Consider the following 20,026-nt stretch of genomic DNA (forward strand, 5'->3'; position numbering starts at 1 on the left):
CAAATGTTTTAAACCAAACAAATCAATTCCTTTACCACACACCATCTTCTACAATGATGAAAATGGAAATCAATGTCCTTGTTAGGTAGGAATTATAAAAGGTCACACTCACGCATGTACGTACGTACGTACGCACACACGCACGCACGCACGCACGCACACACACGCACACGCACACGCACACACACACACACACACACACACACACACACACACACAGACACAAATGACCACAGGCATACCGGTATATGCAAGGTAATTTCCTGTCAATATGCCTTTATGCGTTGGTCAATGCTATTATACATAATTTACTACATTATTAGTACCATACAACTTTGATGACCCCCTGGTTGGCCACATGGGACTTAGTTTAGTGACCCAATTTGTCATTAGTTCACACAATATTACTTTTTCATTACTCTCATGTATATTTTTTATGGATGCAATGTATGGGACTAAATAAAAAATAATGAAAAAAGATCATAAAAAAAAAACAGGTTCACTTTACTGATTCTTTCCACCTATTACAAATCCACAGAAATTAACACTCAGGAATTTACAGTACCTATTGTACTACAGCCAATAACGCTGTAACACAACTAATGTGCATTTTGTCAGGCACATTGCAATGAGTTGTGTATCTACTGCTCTACATCCATAAGAGAAGTCAGAGAGACGTGTAGCGATGTCCCTGAATCTCTGGAATGCTACCAAGCATTGAATAGGAATTTGACATGGTACACTGGAGGTACACATTTATTTACACTACAGTGTACCCGTTTTATTTGCCTCTCGAAGGGTCTGTCACTATTATTTGTGTGCAAACCTGTCCATGACATTGTGTGCGCTCATGCGTATTTTGCATGGGCAATATTGCCATTATCTGCATGTATATGGATGTACAATATGGGCATGTGTGTGTGTGTGTGTGTGTGTGTGTGTGTGTGTGTGTGTGTGTGTGTGTGTGTGTGTGTGTGTGTGTGTGTGTGTGTGTGTGTGTGTGTGTGTGTGTGAATGTATGATTGACTTCTCCAGTCCAATGTCTTCCATAGAGATGCATTGTTAAAGGCCCTTTCCAACTTCACATGTATTTTTTCATGTTTTCATTTTATTCTAAATAGTATGTTTATAGTCTCTGCCAGTGCGAAAGGCATGGTCCTGTCCGTGTGTCCGTGTGTCCGTGTGTCGGTCCATGTGTCCGTCTGTGGACAGCTAATCTCTGGCACCGTTGGCTTGATCGCACCTCTGTTTTGAACAAAATGCCTCAAATCATGAACTCAGTGTACAATTTCTGTGAAATTTTGTCTGCAAGACAAATTTGTCTGCAAGACAATCTTGCAGACAACTGGAGAAAGTAGAATGCTTCAAGCTCTTAAGCACCGCTAGCAGCATGGCAGCATAGCAGATGTTGCAATAAAGATTTATTAACACTTGTTCCATCTTGTGAAGGGCTTGTTGCTTGGGTGCAATATGGTCTCAGTAAGAAATATAAAATGCAAGTCTCTTTCAAATCAATCCGGGGCACACTGTATGGTATGCGCGAAATTAGAATGGCTTTATTTTACATGGAAATATTTATTCAAAAATGAAAATAAATGAACACATTATTAAAAAAAGAAACTTGCCCATGTGCTGCAACCTACTACGTCACAAGTATTTCTCAAACCTTTACATTTCAAGGTCTCCACTTAACATTCATATACTGTCAGAGTTACATACTTGTACGGGTCAATTTAGACCCTACCACTTTAAGAACCACTACACTAACGCCTTCACTTCAAGGGTAATTTCAGCAGTAGCTTAGACGCCTACAGTATTGTGTTCTGCTAATGTGTTGAATGGAAGGGTCACTGGTAGTGTTGCCCGATCCCGATCACGTGATCGGATCGGCCGCCGATATGGCCGTTTTTATAAGATCGGAGATCGGGGAAAAAATATCGGAAAAAAAAAAAGTTTTTTTTTTTTTTTTTTTTTCAAAAAAATATTTTCTGGGAGTACTGAAAGTTACAGGTAAGGTGAATGCGATATGAAATGTAAGCTTACCATAATCACAGTAATCCTTAATCATTTTCAATCATATTCAAGGGCTTTTGGAGAAATGAGACAGACAGCACTGCAGAGGGAAGGTGATTGTGTCAGACTCTGTGTCCAGCTGGCAGCTGATGCCAATAAGTAGTAATTGGCCCCTTGCTAATGGATCAAAGGAAGGCAATTATGTCTCTCTGCACTGTCAACTAGCTGCTACAGATGCATACTTTTCAAGCAGACTGGTTAATTGGTTCTTAACTTATTTTGTTTCAACTTTAAAAATGGCCAATGTTTTACCAGTTTTTATATAGTTTGTTGATTGCCAGACCCATGAAATGGGTAGGCCTACATAAGCAAATGTCGGTCTGTCCCTTTTCTATATAAAGGGTATATATGATGATGACATGATGATGATGACATGCCTACAAAAGGCATGATGTCATAAATGATGATGACAGACAGGGGGTTGGCAGAACCGGGGTCTGTCCCTCCCTCTTTTCTCCATATTTGGTCACAATGATGTCACAAATGATGATGACATGAGGGAGGGACAGACAGCCTATAAAGGGACAGACAGCCTATAAATGTACCATTAAATTTATAGGCCCAGAGGGTTGGCAGAACCGGGGTCTGGCACAACCAGGTTGACCTGGTCTAGTTATTTTTGATGTTGTAATGGTCTATTTTATTACATTTTTTGAGATATTAAACAGGTTTTAAAAGTCCTTAAATCGTGACTTCACTGCCAAATTTCAAAGGCCACACCAAAGGTCCGCTGCACAATGATTGAGAAACACTGCACTAGTAGGCCTATATCACTATACACTACTCATAAGCTTTGTTTTTAATTTGTTGATTCAGTGCTGCACTAAGTGATAGAATGAATAGAATTTTTTTTTTCTTAATGCCTTGCCAAAAGATCGGATCGGGAAAGATCGGGATCGAATCGGAAGTAATAATATTTGATCGGTATCGGATCGGGAGCAAAAAAACCCTGATCGGGGCATCCCTAGTCACTGGGGTGGTTCTCTATCAACATGCAAGCCTACAGGTCAAAAACAAGGAAGTATTATGCATCATCTATTGATCATTAATTGATGATGCATCATCACATGCAAAATAACATTTAGATTTTCACACCTAAAAACATCCAAAGATCTCACCTGTAGCTACTGTATGTGACCACCAGAAAGATCCAGTGGCGCTTCTACTCCATGGTTTATCATTACAAGACAAGTTAGACAACAATAAAGACAAAATAATGGTGGAGAAGAAAAACTTTCGGTAACATATAGTGAACCTAGGGAAAATGTAGCTCAATATAGTTCACACGGGCACAAGTACAGTCAAAATCACTTCCTTTAAGCTTTACTGCTTCTAAAATCTGGTGTTGGCAGTATGGACCATAGAGAAATTCACTGTATGTGTTCTGTGTTGTGCTATGTTTACGCAAATAAATAAATGGCCTTATAATTAAATGTAATGAATACACTGGCCTTATACTTAAAAATATACATACACTGACCTTATACTTAAGTGCCTAACATGCACAAATTAATATGCAAACCCAAACATACCCAAATGGTTTAGTAGGTCAGAGCCGTGCCTGCAGCTGACTCGTGCGGGTAATTTGATCTCAACCTGAGATTTAGCATAATCCCCCCCCCCAACCCCTGACCGGCCACCCCCGGCATTTAAAGCGAGAGGGAGCCTGGAATAAACTGAAAATAGTGTGTGCACCAGTCAGTGTGTGTGTGTGTGTGTGTGTGTGTGTGTGTGTGTGTGTGTGTGTGTGCGTGCGTGCGTGCGTGCGTGCGTGCGTGCGTGCGTGCGTGCGTGCGTGCGTGCGTGTGTGTGTGTGTGTGTGTGAACACAAGCGTCACAGGGGGTATTTGAGGACAATTGAATCATTTGTGACTATGTTTTCAAAGCTATAGCTTGCTTGTGATGCTGGTGACTGGGGAGGAAAACTAAACTCGTGGGAGCATCAGTTAAACGAGTGAAATAGAGAGTACTCATCTACTAATCTTATATCAAAACAAAAGAACAAAAACAATAACTGCAATCAATCTGTAGACTGAGCATCTGCTCAAAATGTTACTGTCACACTGTGTATGTAGACAATTGTTTATCACATCTGCCATTATTTTTTTCAAGATTAGTTTTTTTGGGCTTTTTATGCCTTTATTTGATAGGACACAGTAGACTGACAGGAAATGGGGAGAGAGATGGGGAATGACATGTGGCAAAGGTCGTCCGGCTCGGGAATCGAACCGGCGACGCCAGCAGGCATCATAGCCTAGTATGTGGTATGCGCCTAGACCACTAGGCCAGTGGGGGCCCCATCACAGCTGCCATTCTAAAAGTAAGTCAACTTAATTTTTATTTTAGCCATGATTTTCTTATTACATCCAGTATTATTATTTGTATTATTGTCTCCGCCAGGATGAAGGCGTGACCGAGACTATGACCGAGACTATGTTTTGCTTCCGTCTGTCCATCATCCGCCCGTCCGGCGTCCGTCCGTCCGTCCTTCCGTCCGTCCGTCCGTCCGTCCGTCCATCTGTGTACAGCTTATCTCCGGCACCGTTGATCCAATCAGCGTGAAACTGTGCACACACTCCTTGACCCTGCCCCATTTTTTGGGGATTTGCCTGTTATAGCGCCACCAGGAGGCGTATTTTAGAAATATATATATATATATATATATATATATATATATATATATATATATTAAGGTACCCATGGAGTGCCACTGGCCTTCGAGGCACATACAGTCATATACTGCTCATTACTCTGGCACGGTTCTAAGCTATGTTCCCCACCATGAATGTAAACATATTATACAATTAATTAATATAAAACTCCATTATTCAGGCACATTTTAGCAATTTTTTTTGCTTAAGGCCCACCCAAAGACCCCACCGTGTCACACGAGATTGGTGTCATAGAGCGTCCGCAGAGACTGACATCATCAAAGCTGGTGTCATCACAGCTGATGCCAGGGACAGAACAGCCCAAACAGGGAGATATTATATTATATTATTATATATATCATTGCCATAGGGACCCATGGAGTGCCACTGGCCTTCGAGGAAAGTGTCTCAGCAGACGGTTATCCTACCGGTTCCACGCTTGGTACATATACTGCTCATTACTCTGGAAGGTTCTAAGCTATATGTTCCCCACCATATTGTACAGTTAATATAAAACTGTATAAATAAAAATATACAATTATTCAGGCACATTTTAGCCACATTTCTAAAGTGACATTTTAATAACTCTTTTAGTACCTCTAAAATTATAAATTAAACATTGTCCAAATTGTGAAATATATAGAGGCAGAAATTGTGAAAATATCCGATTTACATGTAGATCTGCTTTTTTCACAATAGAACCGTGTTATACCAAATGTAACGCCTCAATTCTTAGTGCTCATAGGGTGGAGGTTCCCAGTTAAAATATGTTTATTCTGGGGGTCGCGGCCAGAACCACTGTAATATTGGATCATTCTGTCCTTGACAATAAGCAATCCTACTGTTTGAATCCTGTACAGACGCACACATGGATCAAAAATAATGATAGAAAAAATTTAAAAAGTATTTATTTTTCAACTTTGACTTTCGACTTTGTCTGGTGAGAGTCGACTTGTATAATGAAGTCGACTTGTCGACTTTTCCGTTAATTCCCTAGTATACACTCCTCTGATTCTGAACAACAACATCCAAGAAATCAACAACCATTGCTTGGCTGACTTCCCTGGAGAAGAGAGAGTGTACTTTTCAGCTGATTCAATTCAGGAGGACAATCACAAAGATAGTTTGCTTATAATTTGTGTCCCAAAGTGGGCCACAAATTACTCCTACAGATTTAGTCCAAACATCATGCAAATTGGTACATATTATCTCTATAGTCATGTGATCAAGATGGATCTGTTCAATTTTCAGTCCATCCCAATTGGCTAAGATTGGCATCTTAAGTTTATTGTCATACCTCCAGACAAGGTCCCCCTATGGGATAACCAGCGCCATCTGGCGCTGCAACAGAGTAAAACTCATAAGCTCCCGTACGAGAAATATCATTTGTCGGTAGGGCTGTCAATCACAAACGAGGGCACCGCCCCCGAGTGTATATAAGCCCTGCGGGCTATCATAACTTCCTCTTCCGCACCTCTGCTTACCTGCAACTAGAGTGTCGCGAACTCAGCCTTATAAGTATAATTTTCTGTAAAGTTTAGCCTAAGCGTTGACTAGGAAGTCGGCCACTGGCCTTTATAGATTATTCTCCTGTACGTTTCTACTTCTATTCTTCCTAACAGTTCGGTCTTTTTCTTCACTTTCGCTTTGAGTCTTTACTTCTTCTCTGTACGTTCTGCCACGTGTCTCCCTGCCTTAGCTTAGCTTCGCTTAGCTTCGCTTAGCTTCGGTTAGCTCACGATGGCAGCTCGTCGGCCCACAGTTAGCAACCTGCTAGCTAGGGTACCGAAGAAGTGCGGCCTTCCCAGCTGCAAAGGCCTCATCGCCAATGAAGATACTCATCCGTTCTGCATTGTCTGCATGGGGGTAGGACACGCCTTGGCCTCTCTGTCCCCTCCGGCCCCGGCCACGGGGGTGAACTGTACTGACTGCCTCCAGTATGATGTTCCAGCCCTCGAGGCCCGCTGTGAGATCGCTGGCGCTGGTTACGGCCTTCACACCACGGTCTCCGCCGGATCCCTCCCAGACACCTCTCCTCGTGTGCCGGACAGCGCTGCACGCCACAGCGCTGCTTCTCGCCACGTGGTTAGGCCTCCAGCGGCCTCGCCCTCAGCTAGCTTCGGTAGCCCCGTTGCTAGCGGGTCTGCGGCCCCTGTTTCCACTGCTGTTTCTCCGACGGGCTCGACTGGTGCCGTGCCCAAGAAGAGAACATGCAAGACCGCCCACGTTGCTCCTCCGCCAGCTGCTACCTGGACCGTCCCCCCCAAAGAATTCCACCCTCTAGTCGTCGGTGACATTCCTCTCTCCTTCTCCGTCCCCCAGCTACGGGCTATGCGGCCACCTAGCCCCGTCTCCTGGCATGCTAGCGACGGAGACGAACCGGAGCTAGAGGACTACGACATGGAGGAGGTGGACACGGAGGGTGAGTACTCGGAGGAGGACGAGTCCTCTTTCCCCTCCGGACAGGGCGGAGGCGCGGCCAGGGTGGTTCCTCATGCCGAGGCTTCCATCTCCGCCGCGTCCTCCCAAGCCCCTTCTGCCTCTCTCCCCCCTTCCATGCCGGCTGGGGCGAGAGGGGCAGCGGCACAAGACCCAGACTCCATCCCCATGGACGAGCTCTCGGTGCTGGAACGTGCCACCATCCGTTGTGGCCTGGAGCTGCCACTCGGAGACGCGCCACTCGGACCACGGGCTAGGATTCCCCTCCTTGGCCAGGATGTGGATTCCTCTCCCCCGCTTCGGATGGAAAAGCTCCCACTGGTCCCAGGCTTTGCAGAGGCCCTGCATTCAACCTGGACTACACACAAGGACCCCCCCAAGCTCCCCTTCCTGGTCGATTGCCGCGACGCAGAGAAGGCGGGAATCCCCTTGTGCCCTCCCATGGACAAGCTGATGGCCCAGTCCCTGGTAGGGAGCCTCAAGCCAGGTCATGAGCGGACCGGTCCTGGAGGCCGCCCTCCCCTCAATCTGGCCGTGGGTAAGAAGCCTCCTGGGTTTGCCATCCCCTTTTGACGACAAGCAGTCTTCCAGGGTTAGGAACTCTTACAGAGCATCCGCGCTGGCAGCCAGGACGATGAACGCCACCCAGCTGCTGCTTTTCTCCACCAGGCGCCTCCTCAGCGAGATGCGGGAGGTGCCTGACGTGTTGGTGGAGGAAATGGACAAGTCGCTGCGCATGCTGATGGACCTGAATGTCTACGCAATCGAGTGGCTTGGACACGGCATGGATTATTGCATCCAGGCGGAACGTGCCAGGTGGCTGGATAAGGTAAAGTGTCCTGGCAGTTCCGGAGAGGAGACCGAGAAGGTCCTGCAAGACCTCCCCGGCCACCCTTCCTCCCTCATGGGCGGTGGACTGGAGCTTCTCCGCCAGGAGGTGGCGGATAAGAAGATCACTCTGGAGCTCCTGGGGGCCACGACGGACCCCCAGGTACCCAGAAAGGAAAAGAGACAGGGACGGAGCAAGGCCCCTGGTCAGGCTGACAGGGGGCGCTCTTCCTCCAAACAGGGGAAACAGAACAATCCCCCTAGGACCCCCTCTTCTTCCTCCGCGGGACCCCCTCGCACTGCAGCGGGGGCTCAGGCCCGCTCTCAATCCCGCCACCCTCCCAGGCACGGGATACCGGCCAGCTCCCACAAAGCCCGTGGGAAGCCGCCGCGAAAGTGACACTGGACTCTGGCGGGGTCCCCCTGAAAATTCAGGGGACCCCCCCTTGCAAGCGCAGACGTTTGGACAATACGAACAATTTTTCTTATGCCAAGAAATTAATGTTTATTCCTCCTCTGTGCTCTCCTCCAGTGCCTGTAATAAAAAGTGTGTTGATAAAACAATGCCTGTTTATTTCAAACCCACCTGCTTTAGTACAGACGACCCCATTTTGCATGAATTTAACCAGTGTAGAGAAGTCCAGGCTGGAATTTCTTTCCACTCAGAAAATATCGCTTCCTCCAGTCACGCAGACAGGTTACAAGCAGAATATTTCTCTTTGCAAAATGTTCCCAGACAAGCTAATTCCTATTCACAATGGTATGGTCTCACTAGTGTGCAATACCCCTCTGTCTCCACCGAGCGGCACTGTTATGCCGACTCTAGTTCAGGACAGGAGTTTGGTCTTAGCGTCAGGGAAGAAGCCAACACATATCACCCAGGGTCGGCCTCGTCTTCCCGCAAGGAAGCATATAAAGGCCTTAGCACAGGTTATAAACGTAAATACAGTTCCCCGAGCCGGGGATTATGTTACTTATGCGATGAACCCTGTCCCCCGGGCTCCACGTTGTGTGTCGCCTGTATTATTAACAAGCGAGGCTTCTTGGAAGTCACGTGTTCGTCTCCCACCGGATACGGAAATAAGCGTACCGGAAACGGAAACGCTCTTTCCGCCGGTGTCTCCGCGCCTTCCGGCCCGGCGTCTAGCGGATACGGATACGTGCCCGGATACGGAACCTCTCCCTCCCGGCCCAGTAGTTCCGCTCAGGCGGTACAACCCCAAGGCTTCTCCGTTGCTCAGCAACACGTTAGCACAGTGTGCAGAGCAATGGAAGCGTTGCAATCCGAATCACTGGGTGTTTCGGACGGTGACACGGGGTTACAGACTACAGTTCGCGAAAAAACCCTCCCTATCCAGCAAGGTTATTTATACTCGAGCCCGCGGCTTGAAGGCGGATGCCTTGAGGGAGGAGATAAGCTCACTATTGCGCAAGGGCGCTATAGTGGAGTTATCACGCGACCAGAGCCGTTTAGGCTTCTGGAGCCGTTATTTTCTGGTTCAGAAAAAAGGAGGGGGGCTGCGTCCGATTATGGACTTACGTGCTCTGAACAAGCACTTGAAAAAGTTCAAATTCAGGATGCTGACGTCAGAGTCACTGATGAAATCAGTGAGACAGGGGGATTTCCACTGTTCAGTGGATCTGAAGGACGCTTATCAGCACATCCTCATTTATCCCCCACACAGGAAGTTCCTGCGGTTCGCCTTCGAGGGGCGCCTGTACGAGTACACGGTCCTCCCTTTCGGTCTTTCCCTGAGCCCTCGGGTTTTCGTGAAAGTGACCGAGGCAGCCATTGCTCCACTGAGGCATCAGGGAGTCAGGCTGGCGAACTACATAGACGATTGGATGATTTCCGCCGCCTCCTGCTCAGAAGTGGCGCGCCATACCAATCTGGTGTTGTCACACCTGAAGGCCTTGGGTTTCAACGTCAATTTTGGCAAAAGCATGTTGTCACCCTCCCAGCAGATTTCCTTTATAGGAATATCTCTGGACTCGGCCACCATGTCCGCTCGCCTCTCCCCGGAGAGGGTGGACAGGTTTCTGACTTGTCTCGGCTCCTTCCGACTGAACCAGGTGGTCAGGTACAAGGAGTGCATGAAGTTGACTGGGCTGATGGCGTCAGCGGTGCAACTTCTGCGTCTGGGCAGGTTTCATATGAGACCTTTCCAGCGGTGGTCACTGGCGCTCAGGATTCCTTCCCTGCAAGGGTACAGGAAGGTGACAGTCAGCCAGGTCTGCATGGACGCTCTGGTCCCATGGAGGGACCAGGCGTTGTTGACAAGTGGGGTCTCCATGGGCGAAGTGGTGTCACGCAAGGTGATCACCACAGACGCCAGCCGCTCAGGGTGGGGCGCCACCCACGAGGGGCGCTCAGCCAGGGGCCTGTGGACCCAGGCCATGTTGGAGTACCACATCAACTATCTGGAGTTAATGGCGATCTACTTGGCGCTCAAGCATTTCGAACCATTTCTCCGGGGTTGCCATGTCCTGGTCAGGACGGACAACACGGCGGCCCTGTATTATCTCAACAAACAGGGCGGCCTCTCCTCGCGTACGCTGGATCAGCTGGCGCGCGAGATGACCCTCTGGTGCTTGCCTCGGTTGAGGTCCATCAGAGCCTCCCATGTCCCGGGCCTTCAGAACGGCGGCGCCGATCTGTTGTCCAGGGGGGAGCCTCGTTACGAGGATTGGTCTCTCCACCCTGCGGTGGTGAGGCAGATTTTCTCCAGGTTCGGTCGACCTCGAGTCGATCTCTTTGCCTCCCAGGAGAACGCGAAGTGTCCCCTTTACTTCTCAGTGAGGGGACCTTCTCCTCTGGGGATGGACGCGTTTGCTTACGAATGGCCACAAGGTCTTCTCTACGCGTTTCCACCCCTGGAACTGATCCTTCCCACTCTGGAGAGGATCAGATGTTCCAACCAGGAGGTTCTTCTGGTGACACCATCCAGGGGAGTGTGGAGGTCTCTGATCACCCCACTGCTCTCTCGACCCCCTTGGCGGCTTCCCTTGCACAGGGATCTGCTGCGCCAGGCAGGGGACGAGATCTTCCATCCAGACCCACGGGGCCTAGACCTGTGGGTTTGGCCCGTGAGAGGGAGAACCTGCTTGCAGCAGGCTTCTCACCGACGGTTGTAGCCACTATTCAGAGTGCTAGAGCCCCCTCTACTAGGGCTGTGTATGATGGAAGGTGGAATGCCTTTTTGGACTGGTGTGAGCTACAGGAGCCACCTGTGGTGGCTCATATAGCTTCGGCCCAGAGGGTGTTAGATTTCCTGCAGGACCGCCTGGACCTTGGTCTGGCGTTCTCTACACTGAGGGGTTATTTAGCGGCTATTGATGCCTGCCACCTGGGGGTGGCAGGTAAAGGCCTTTCTAAAATCCCTGAGGTGGTCCAGTTCATGCATGGTGTTGACCATTTGAGACCTGTGACCAGAGCCTTGTTTCCTGTTTGGGATCTACAAGTGGTTCTTGAGGGCCTTTGCAAGGCACCCTTTGAACCGATTGGGAGGACCTCTTTGAAACATTTAAGTTTCAAAACAGCTCTTTTGCTTGCCTTGTCTACGGCTAAGCGTGTGAGCGACCTTCGTGCGCTCTCTGTGAGCCCTGATTGTATGAGGTTTCTCAATAATGACTCCAAGGTTCTTCTTAAACCTCATTTGAGTTTTATTCCTAAGAACCGGGTGGTCCCGAAGGAACCTGTTGTTTTGACGGCTTTCCATCCTCCTCCGTTTGCATCAGAGGAGGATAGGCGTCTTCATTGTCTTTGTCCAGTTAGGGCCCTGAAGGCCTACTGTGATAGGACGGTGGACAGCAGGTCTACTTCTCAGCTTTTCGTGGTCATGAATGCCCGTCAACGGAAAGCGGTGTCCAAGCCCACTCTGTCGAGATGGCTTGTGGATGCGATTAGGTTGGCTTACACCCGGTCTGGGTCTGAAGTGCCGGAAGCACTTAAGGCCCACAGTACTAGGGGTGTGTCTACCTCTTGGGCTTTGTCCAAAGGTGTCTCCATTGAGGAGATTTGTGCAGCGGCGAATTGGTCTTCGCCGTCCACCTTTGCGACCTACTATCACCTGGACGTTGCGCCTTCTGCTATGGCGCATACGGTTCTGGGTGCTGCTGCCTTTCCTACTACGTAGTGGGGCGGCTCTCTCTCCCCTTCCGGAGATAGCATGCTGCTGTCTCTAGGATACGTGGGGGGGGACCCTGAGTTTTTCCCTTATTTTATTGCAATTTTATAAGGTGGACCTGTGTCTGCCCTTAGTGCATAAGGCAGGCCTCGGTCTGTCAGGGTCTTTTTTCTGTCTGAACACGCCCAGGCCCTGTGGGTCTGGGTCGGATCAGTCCTGAAAGGGGTCACGTCGGTTGACGGGACCTCCTTCCGGGTGTGGTCGGTGTGCACGACAGTCTTGTCGGTTCATGGCTTCTCGGGGAGTATATGAGTCCCATAGGGGGACCTTGTCTGGAGGTATGACAATAAACGTATAGGTTCCGGACGGAACCATGTTTATTTAATACCGGAGGACAAGGTCCCCCGAATAAAGCCCCTCGGTTCGCTAGTTGCGGGCGCAGAGGTGCGGCTTTAGAGGAAGTTATGATAGCCCGCAGGGCTTATATACACTCGGGGGCGGTGCCCTCGTTTGTGATTGACAGCCCTACCGACAAATGATATTTCTCGTACGGGAGCTTATGAGTTTTACTCTGTTGCAGCGCCAGATGGCGCTGGTTATCCCATAGGGGGACCTTGTCCTCCGGTATTAAATAAACATGGTTCCGTCCGGAACCTATACGTTTGCAGGAATGGCTAGTTTTGAACAAAATGCCTCAAATGATGAATGCAGTGTCTGGATGGCCGGGAAACTTTGCACACACATATCGACTAGGTAGAGGAAGAAATGCCATAATTTTCACATTGGCCTGTTATAGCGCCACCAGGAGGTCGATTTTTGCAAAGCAAATATTTTGCTATTACTCCCACAAATTTAGTCCAAACATCACGCAAAGCTGTACACTTTATCTCTATAGTCATGTACTCAAGACGAACCTGTTTGATTTTTCAATACTGGCTTTATACTACCTGGCCTGGTGCCTTTCTAGTTATCTATTTTGTATTGTTATAGCACAGTCTTTTCGAAATATGACCTAACGACATTTCGCTGTTTGTACCTGAGTGAATAACAAATAAACCCCTCTGGATTCTCTTAATTAATCCTGATAAATCTGAGATAATGAGGTCACAGTCCCTGGTTTTGTGCTGCTTTCAATTCAGTTTTCAAACTTTTAACAAACTTTGCATAGCAGGTCAAAACAAATCTTGTGTTGTTAAAGTCTCTCAAAACAACCCCCCAAAAAGTGGGCAGAATCTTTTAATGACTGTTTCCAATATTGGCTCATACTTACGGAGAGGGACACAACACAGCTCTGAATATTATGTGTGCAAATGGGAATACAGGCGGTCGGTAATAGGGTGAACTGAATATTTCTGAGGATGCTGCATTTATGATGACAAATGACATAAATGATGTATGAGATTGTGCTTGCACTCATTGTTCAGAAAATAATACAAATGTGTAAAATAAATTAATACAAATAAAGTGTATGCAGATGTAGGCATATACTGTGGGTTTCTAACCATTACAGAAGAATAGATATTCAGAATAAAAGCAAAGAGCAGGCTTAGGTGATTTTGATAAGTTAATTAATTTGCACTGACATGAGTATGCATTCAATCTCAGCGAGGTCAACAGCATTAAAAAGTGTAGAAGGAACACAGCCTCGCAGAAATGGCATAAAGCTGCTGGAGGTGGCCTGCATTTCTTTGTTTTGTCATTTTAATGTAGACTACACACACTTTTAGAAAATTATCTTTAAATCCTAGTGTGTAGAAACTTTCCACAGGAAAATTCAAAAATTCAAAAGATCTGCATTTAGCTTGAACATAGGCTTAGTGTTTTCCAATACAGGGAAAGCGGTCTCTATAAACATGCACGCAGAAATTCACATTTGTAATTTTAATTAACCCATTTAGAACGGGTACACATTTTGTGTATCATTATTTTATGCTTTAACTATTGAAAAATAGCAGATATACAAGCTCGCAGCGCGGCACCGAGTGCCGCGCTGCGAGCTTGTAGATCTGCTATTTTTGAAAAATCTTGAAAATTAGAATTTTGACCCGATTCTATAAGTGTCTTTTGAATCCTTCTAAGATTTTTCTATGTCAGCAATCTGGCCAGCCATCGTCAAAGAAAAGGTACTTTTCACTCTGGAGCTCAGTTAGTCTGTTCTTGAGAGACTACTTGTTGATATGTCAGTGGTTCTCATACTTTTTCATGTGAAGGACCCCCAACATTATATTTACTAGCCCTTACCCGTTCAAAGATATGAGCTCCGAAATGATGTGCAGTGTGTGGGTTATGGGATGTGCACTGTGCACACAGTATATGAGGGATGGAAAGTAACTTTAACTGGTGCTTGCATGCTAATATGTAGGAGCATCAATGTAAGAAATACCCGGGCCAAAAGGTACTGTAGGCTAAATAGATATAGATACACCATAAAAATGCTAATATACAGCATACAATTTGTGAAAGTGACAAACGGGCTTCACAGGTCACGGACCCCCATCTCAAAATATCTAGTTCCAGGGACCACCCAGAAGCAAAATTTGAGTTACAAACGTTCGCTTTGAAAATACAGTATATTCAAAGATTTGCACACATTTTCACGACTTATTCAAAAATAGCAGATCTACAAGCTCGCAGCGCGGCACTATATCTGCTATTTTTCACTGGTTAAAGCATTCAATAATTCTAGGCCTAAATGGGTTAATTTTTGATAGCCCAGGCGTTCAGAAGCAATCAACCTCCAACATGAGTCACACTGGGGATCTGAAACACTCAAAGCCTATTTACTTGTTATGGGCTTGTTGATTAAATATGTGAACATAAGGCTTTCATAACACCTCTGATCTTTCAAAAGCCTTGTCACTCACAAATGGTTAGTGCATAAAGTTATTTTCTTTTTTTTGAATTCATATTATTATCATGTTGGAGATAAATGAGATTTAAAGCACAATTAAATGATAATTAAGCAATGTGAACAGAATGAAATCGTAACATTGTGTATTATGATCCACACTGGGCCTAATTTACATTTTGGTCTGCATTAGTCTGAGTCTTTATTAGTAGCTTTAGAATGTATTTTTCTAATAGTTCACATTCACACTTCGTGTTTTAATAGTCAATGTATTTTTACATTTAGCTGCATGAATACCACTGGTCTTCGTGCAGGGAAACATGGTTGTTTTATCAGCACAGACATTTGAGCTTTTATTGATCCTGATATGCAGAGAAAAACACAACAACCCGAATCTACAGCAGCAGACAAGGGGAAACAATAATTTGCTGTATTTAAAAAGATTGGGATAAATTCCTTCATTTGAAGAGGACAGTGGATTAAGACAACATTAATACATTCAAAACACAGTCGCCCGCGCACAGTAGGATGCTTTTAAAATCCTATCAGATTTATAATTGTCTAATTTACAGTAAATTGTAATACAGTACAGTATGTTGATGCGCACTACCCACATTGTTCCAAGTTGAAGAATCTGTGGATGGAGAGAATAATCGATCGGATGTGCGCTCGTAGGGCCCGAAATGTATAGTGGTCAAGTTTCCTTTTTGTGAGGAGAAACTTGAGCCATGATGGTGGGCACTGAGAAGTGCCAAATAGGCATTGATATTGTGGCATGAATTGGTCTTTCAATTTGTAATCGGAAAAAGCAAGTGCATAAATCTTACTGTACTGGAAATATGTCAGATAGGACATTCCTTTCCTGCTCCACTTCCATGCAACTCTCGCTGGCTTGCCTCCCTCTGAGTCCATCAGCCATAAAACTTGCCACAGCCAGCAGGGGTGGATCTGGTGTGAACAAGGTCCAGGGCTAAACGGAGAGCACTTTGGGGGGCATGCATTCCCAACTTGAATCTTGACTTTGCATCGTTCCTGCATCATAATGGCAATCTCAATTTAACATAATATTCAAAGATATGGGGGGATTGTTTTAAAACTTTATTAGATAGATTTTTATGGATTAGTAATTTCCCACTTTTTATTATAGTCCAAATCCTGTGTGGTATTTAGCCAATTACAGTAAATATGCTGTTATTGTTATTGACAAGACTTATTCACTCACATCTACACTAGCCGCTTTCCTTGAAAAAGTGCTACATTTTGACTGCTTCACTGACAGTTTTAAGACTGTCATTAATTCACATAAGACTATATTATTCACAATTCTAATTAATTTAAATTAAATAAAACCACAGATGAAAGGAATCTGGCAACACCGTAGTAGCTGTATTTTCAAACAAAGAATAAAGGATGCAGAATGAGTACAGATGAGACTGTGCTGACACCACATAGCAGTGTTTGCTCCATTGCCAATAAAAGCTCAGACTGAGCAGTAGTAGCCTATTTTCCAAACCACTAAGCCTCCTTGAAATCACTCTAAATCTCACCTAAGATAACCTACCTCTTGCACTAGCTCTTGACAGAGGACAGGGCTGAAGCTTTCTGTTGTTGTTTTAAAGATGAGGATTTTCCTCTGCATCTTGACCTGAATCTACCAAATGGAATTCAGTGTTTTGCTAGTGGTGGTAAAAACTATTGGCTCACTGCCATAATCACTCCTCTGTCTTTTACTAATATTAAATTGGATGCTATGATGTCACAACTCACAACCAGCTATCGATCCAGAAGGCTAAACAACCAGATTGAGGAATTGCTGCTAACTTTAGCTGGTACTAGCAAAATCTTACGAAGCCAAACTATGCCTATATTTCTCAAATGCAATTGTGTATAACCAATTGCATTTAATTTTCACTCGTTTGAAAAAGGAATCGATGCTTTGCAAAAAAATGTATACATTTGGAGGTACAAGTGTAGCCCATGCTATTTGCTGACGCTCCCTAAAAAGTTGTGAATACTATTTGTTGACGCTCCCTAAAAGTCAACAGTCCCTGCACAGGGTGATTGCGTCAAAATCAGCGCGACTGCACTACAGCTGCTGGCGGGAGCTCCGGTGTTTTGATGTGATGTGATACTAGTACAGAGAAGAGAGATAAAACAACCACGGAAAGATAAAGATAAAGTTAATAAAGCTTGGAGGTGAACGTCGGGATTTGAGAGTTGAACAGTGAGTGACGTGAGGAGTGAACGAGAGGCTCTGCTTTCCAAACAGTAGGACTAAATAGGAAACAACGTGAGTTGAGAAACTAAATGCGGACAGAAGCGTGAATTATAAAGGAAAAGAACGTCGCGGGAGAAAGAAGATACAGAGAAAGAATTGAAGAAGACTTCGCATTGGAGTGGACACCCGAGGAGAGAAGACCACTCATCTCTGAGTGAGAATTGAACAGAAGAATCCTGACTGGTTTTTTGCACACCCATTCTGAGAAGAGCACGGAGCCACGTTGAATCTCCAACCACAATCAACAGCTGCTCTGGTCATTCCCCACTGTCCCTAGTGGTAGCGGTAGGAACTACACCCCCCCTTCCTTTGAATTGAGTGCACTCAAACAGACTGAAAGACATTGGGTACCCATTTTTGTTTGTTTTATTTCGGTTTTATTTGATTATTGTTCATATTGGACGTTTTTGGTCCATTGTTGTATCTGTTAAAAAGAAAGGAACAATTGATTGATTTTCAGAAAACTGGAAAGAGATATAATTTCATTGAGCTCAGAAAAGAAAGAAAACATTTCATTGACATAAGTATAAATATATAAAAGGTAAAAAGTACGCAATTGAGTCTGTGTGTGTTATTCCTCCAATCAGAGAATTGTACAAATATGCAGCTGGTCTCCTCATAACCTGGGATCGATGTACCACTACAGTATTGTCGGAGATACACAGTGGGTTACATAAAGTGGCCAGCGCGTCCCTTACTTAGGTTACACAAAAGTCCTTCTATCATTCCCAAAAAGTGTTACCGGCGTGGAAGAAACTATTTCTTCCCTGATTTTTATCGTACCTGACACTGACTTTAATGGTGAGGTCCCATTACTTGTTGGGACCAACGTACTTGACAGATTGTATCAGAGTGGAATTGAACGAGAAGGGATGAAATTCCTACGAGGGGCCGAACTCAGTACTGAATGCCTCACGCTCTTCCAGCACATTGCTCAAACTCAGAGTGAAGGAAAGGAAGCCATGCCAGTGAAGTTGCTTGGGCGTCGCCCGGTCATCATTCCAGCAGGGCAGAGGATGTGTGTAGCAGGAGGTGTAAGAGTAAAGACATCATCACCTCTTACGTCATTTGTGACAGATTCCCCTGCAACCTCCCTTCTGCCAGGTGGTGTCTTCCTTGTACCAACACTATTGGACATCCCCTATCAATCTTTCAGCAAGGTCCCTGTTCTGATTCACAATGTAAGTTCACACGACATCACCCTGCACCCAAAGCGTGTGATAGCGGAGTTGATGATGGCCCAGTGTGTGATGCCTGTGAAATCCGATGACACACCCATAACTTGTGGCCTCCAGACAGTGGAAACAGAGGCCCCACTTCATGATAAGATATCATGTAGCCTGGAAAATTCCCCCATTTCACTTGAATGGAAAGGACGCATCACAGACATGTTGAATACCATACCTGAGGTGTTCGCAGTTCATGACTCAACACATGGTTGCACCTCTGCAGTCAAACACAGGATAAGACTTAAGGATGAAACCCCCTTCAAGGAGAGGCCACGGCCTATTCACCCATGTGATAGAGAAGCTGTTAAGCAACACCTTCGAGAGCTGCTGGAGGCAGGAATCATAAGAGAATCGGAGAGCCCGTTTGCGTCCCCTATAGTGGTGGTGAAAAAGAAAAATGGAACGATCAGACTATGTGTGGACTATCGGAAACTGAATATGCGCACCATCAAAGATGCTTACGCTCTCCCAAACATTGAAGAAACCTTCTCAGCCCTCAGTGGGTCCAAATGGTTCTCTGTTATGGACCTTAAGTCAGGCTATTATCAAGTTGAGCTTGCTGAAGAAGACAAACACAAGACTGCATTCACATGTCCGCTTGGTTTTTATGAATTTAACCGCATGCCACAGGGTGTAACCAATGCACCATCCACCTTTCAGCGATTAATGGAGAGATGTGTGGGAGACCTGCGCTTGAATGAAGTCTTGGTCTTTCTAGACGATCTGATTGTTTTTTCAGACACCCTGGAGGAGCATGAAAGCAGGTTGATGAAGGTGTTGCATAGGCTCAAAGAATATGGCCTGAAGCTGTCGCCGGACAAATGTCACTTCTTCCAGTCCTCTGTGAAATATTTGGGCCACGTTATAGATGCCGATGGCATCCACACTGACCCTGAGAAGATATCGGCATTGAAAGACTGGCCTAGGCCCACTAATCGTAAAGAGCTCAAATGTTTCCTAGGATTTTCTGGGTACTACAGACGCTATGTACAAGGCTATTCAAAGATAGCGAAGCCATTGAATAGTCTCACTGCAGGTTACGTGGGCCCCAGGAAAAGGGGAAAGGTATATAAGAAACCGAGACCTCAGGCTCCATTCAGCCAAAGCCAACCCTTTGGAGAAGAATGGACAGAAGATTGTGAGACCGCTTTCACAACACTCATCGATAGGTTGACCTCAGCACCCGTGTTGGCTTTTGCCAACCCCAATCTCCCTTATGTTCTCCACACTGATGCATGTGGGGAAGGCCTTGGTGCTGCCCTTTACCAGGAACAGGAAGGGAAACTAAGGGTCATAGCATATGCCAGCCGAGGGCTGTCCAAAAGTGAACGCAACTATCCGACACACAAGCTTGAATATTTAGCACTAAAGTGGGCAGTGTCTGAGAAGTTTCATGATTATCTGTACGGTACAGAATTCACGGTCCTTACAGACAATAATCCTCTCACGTATGTGTTGACCTCTGCAAAACTTGATGCAGCTGGCCATCGCTGGCTTGCGGCTCTGTCAATGTACCATTTTGACATAAAGTATCGGCCTGGTAATACGAATCA

This window comes from Nannobrachium achirus (assembly GCF_963921795.1).
Source record: "Nannobrachium achirus genome assembly, chromosome: 8".
Classification (NCBI taxonomy): Eukaryota; Metazoa; Chordata; class Actinopteri; order Myctophiformes; family Myctophidae; genus Nannobrachium; species Nannobrachium achirus.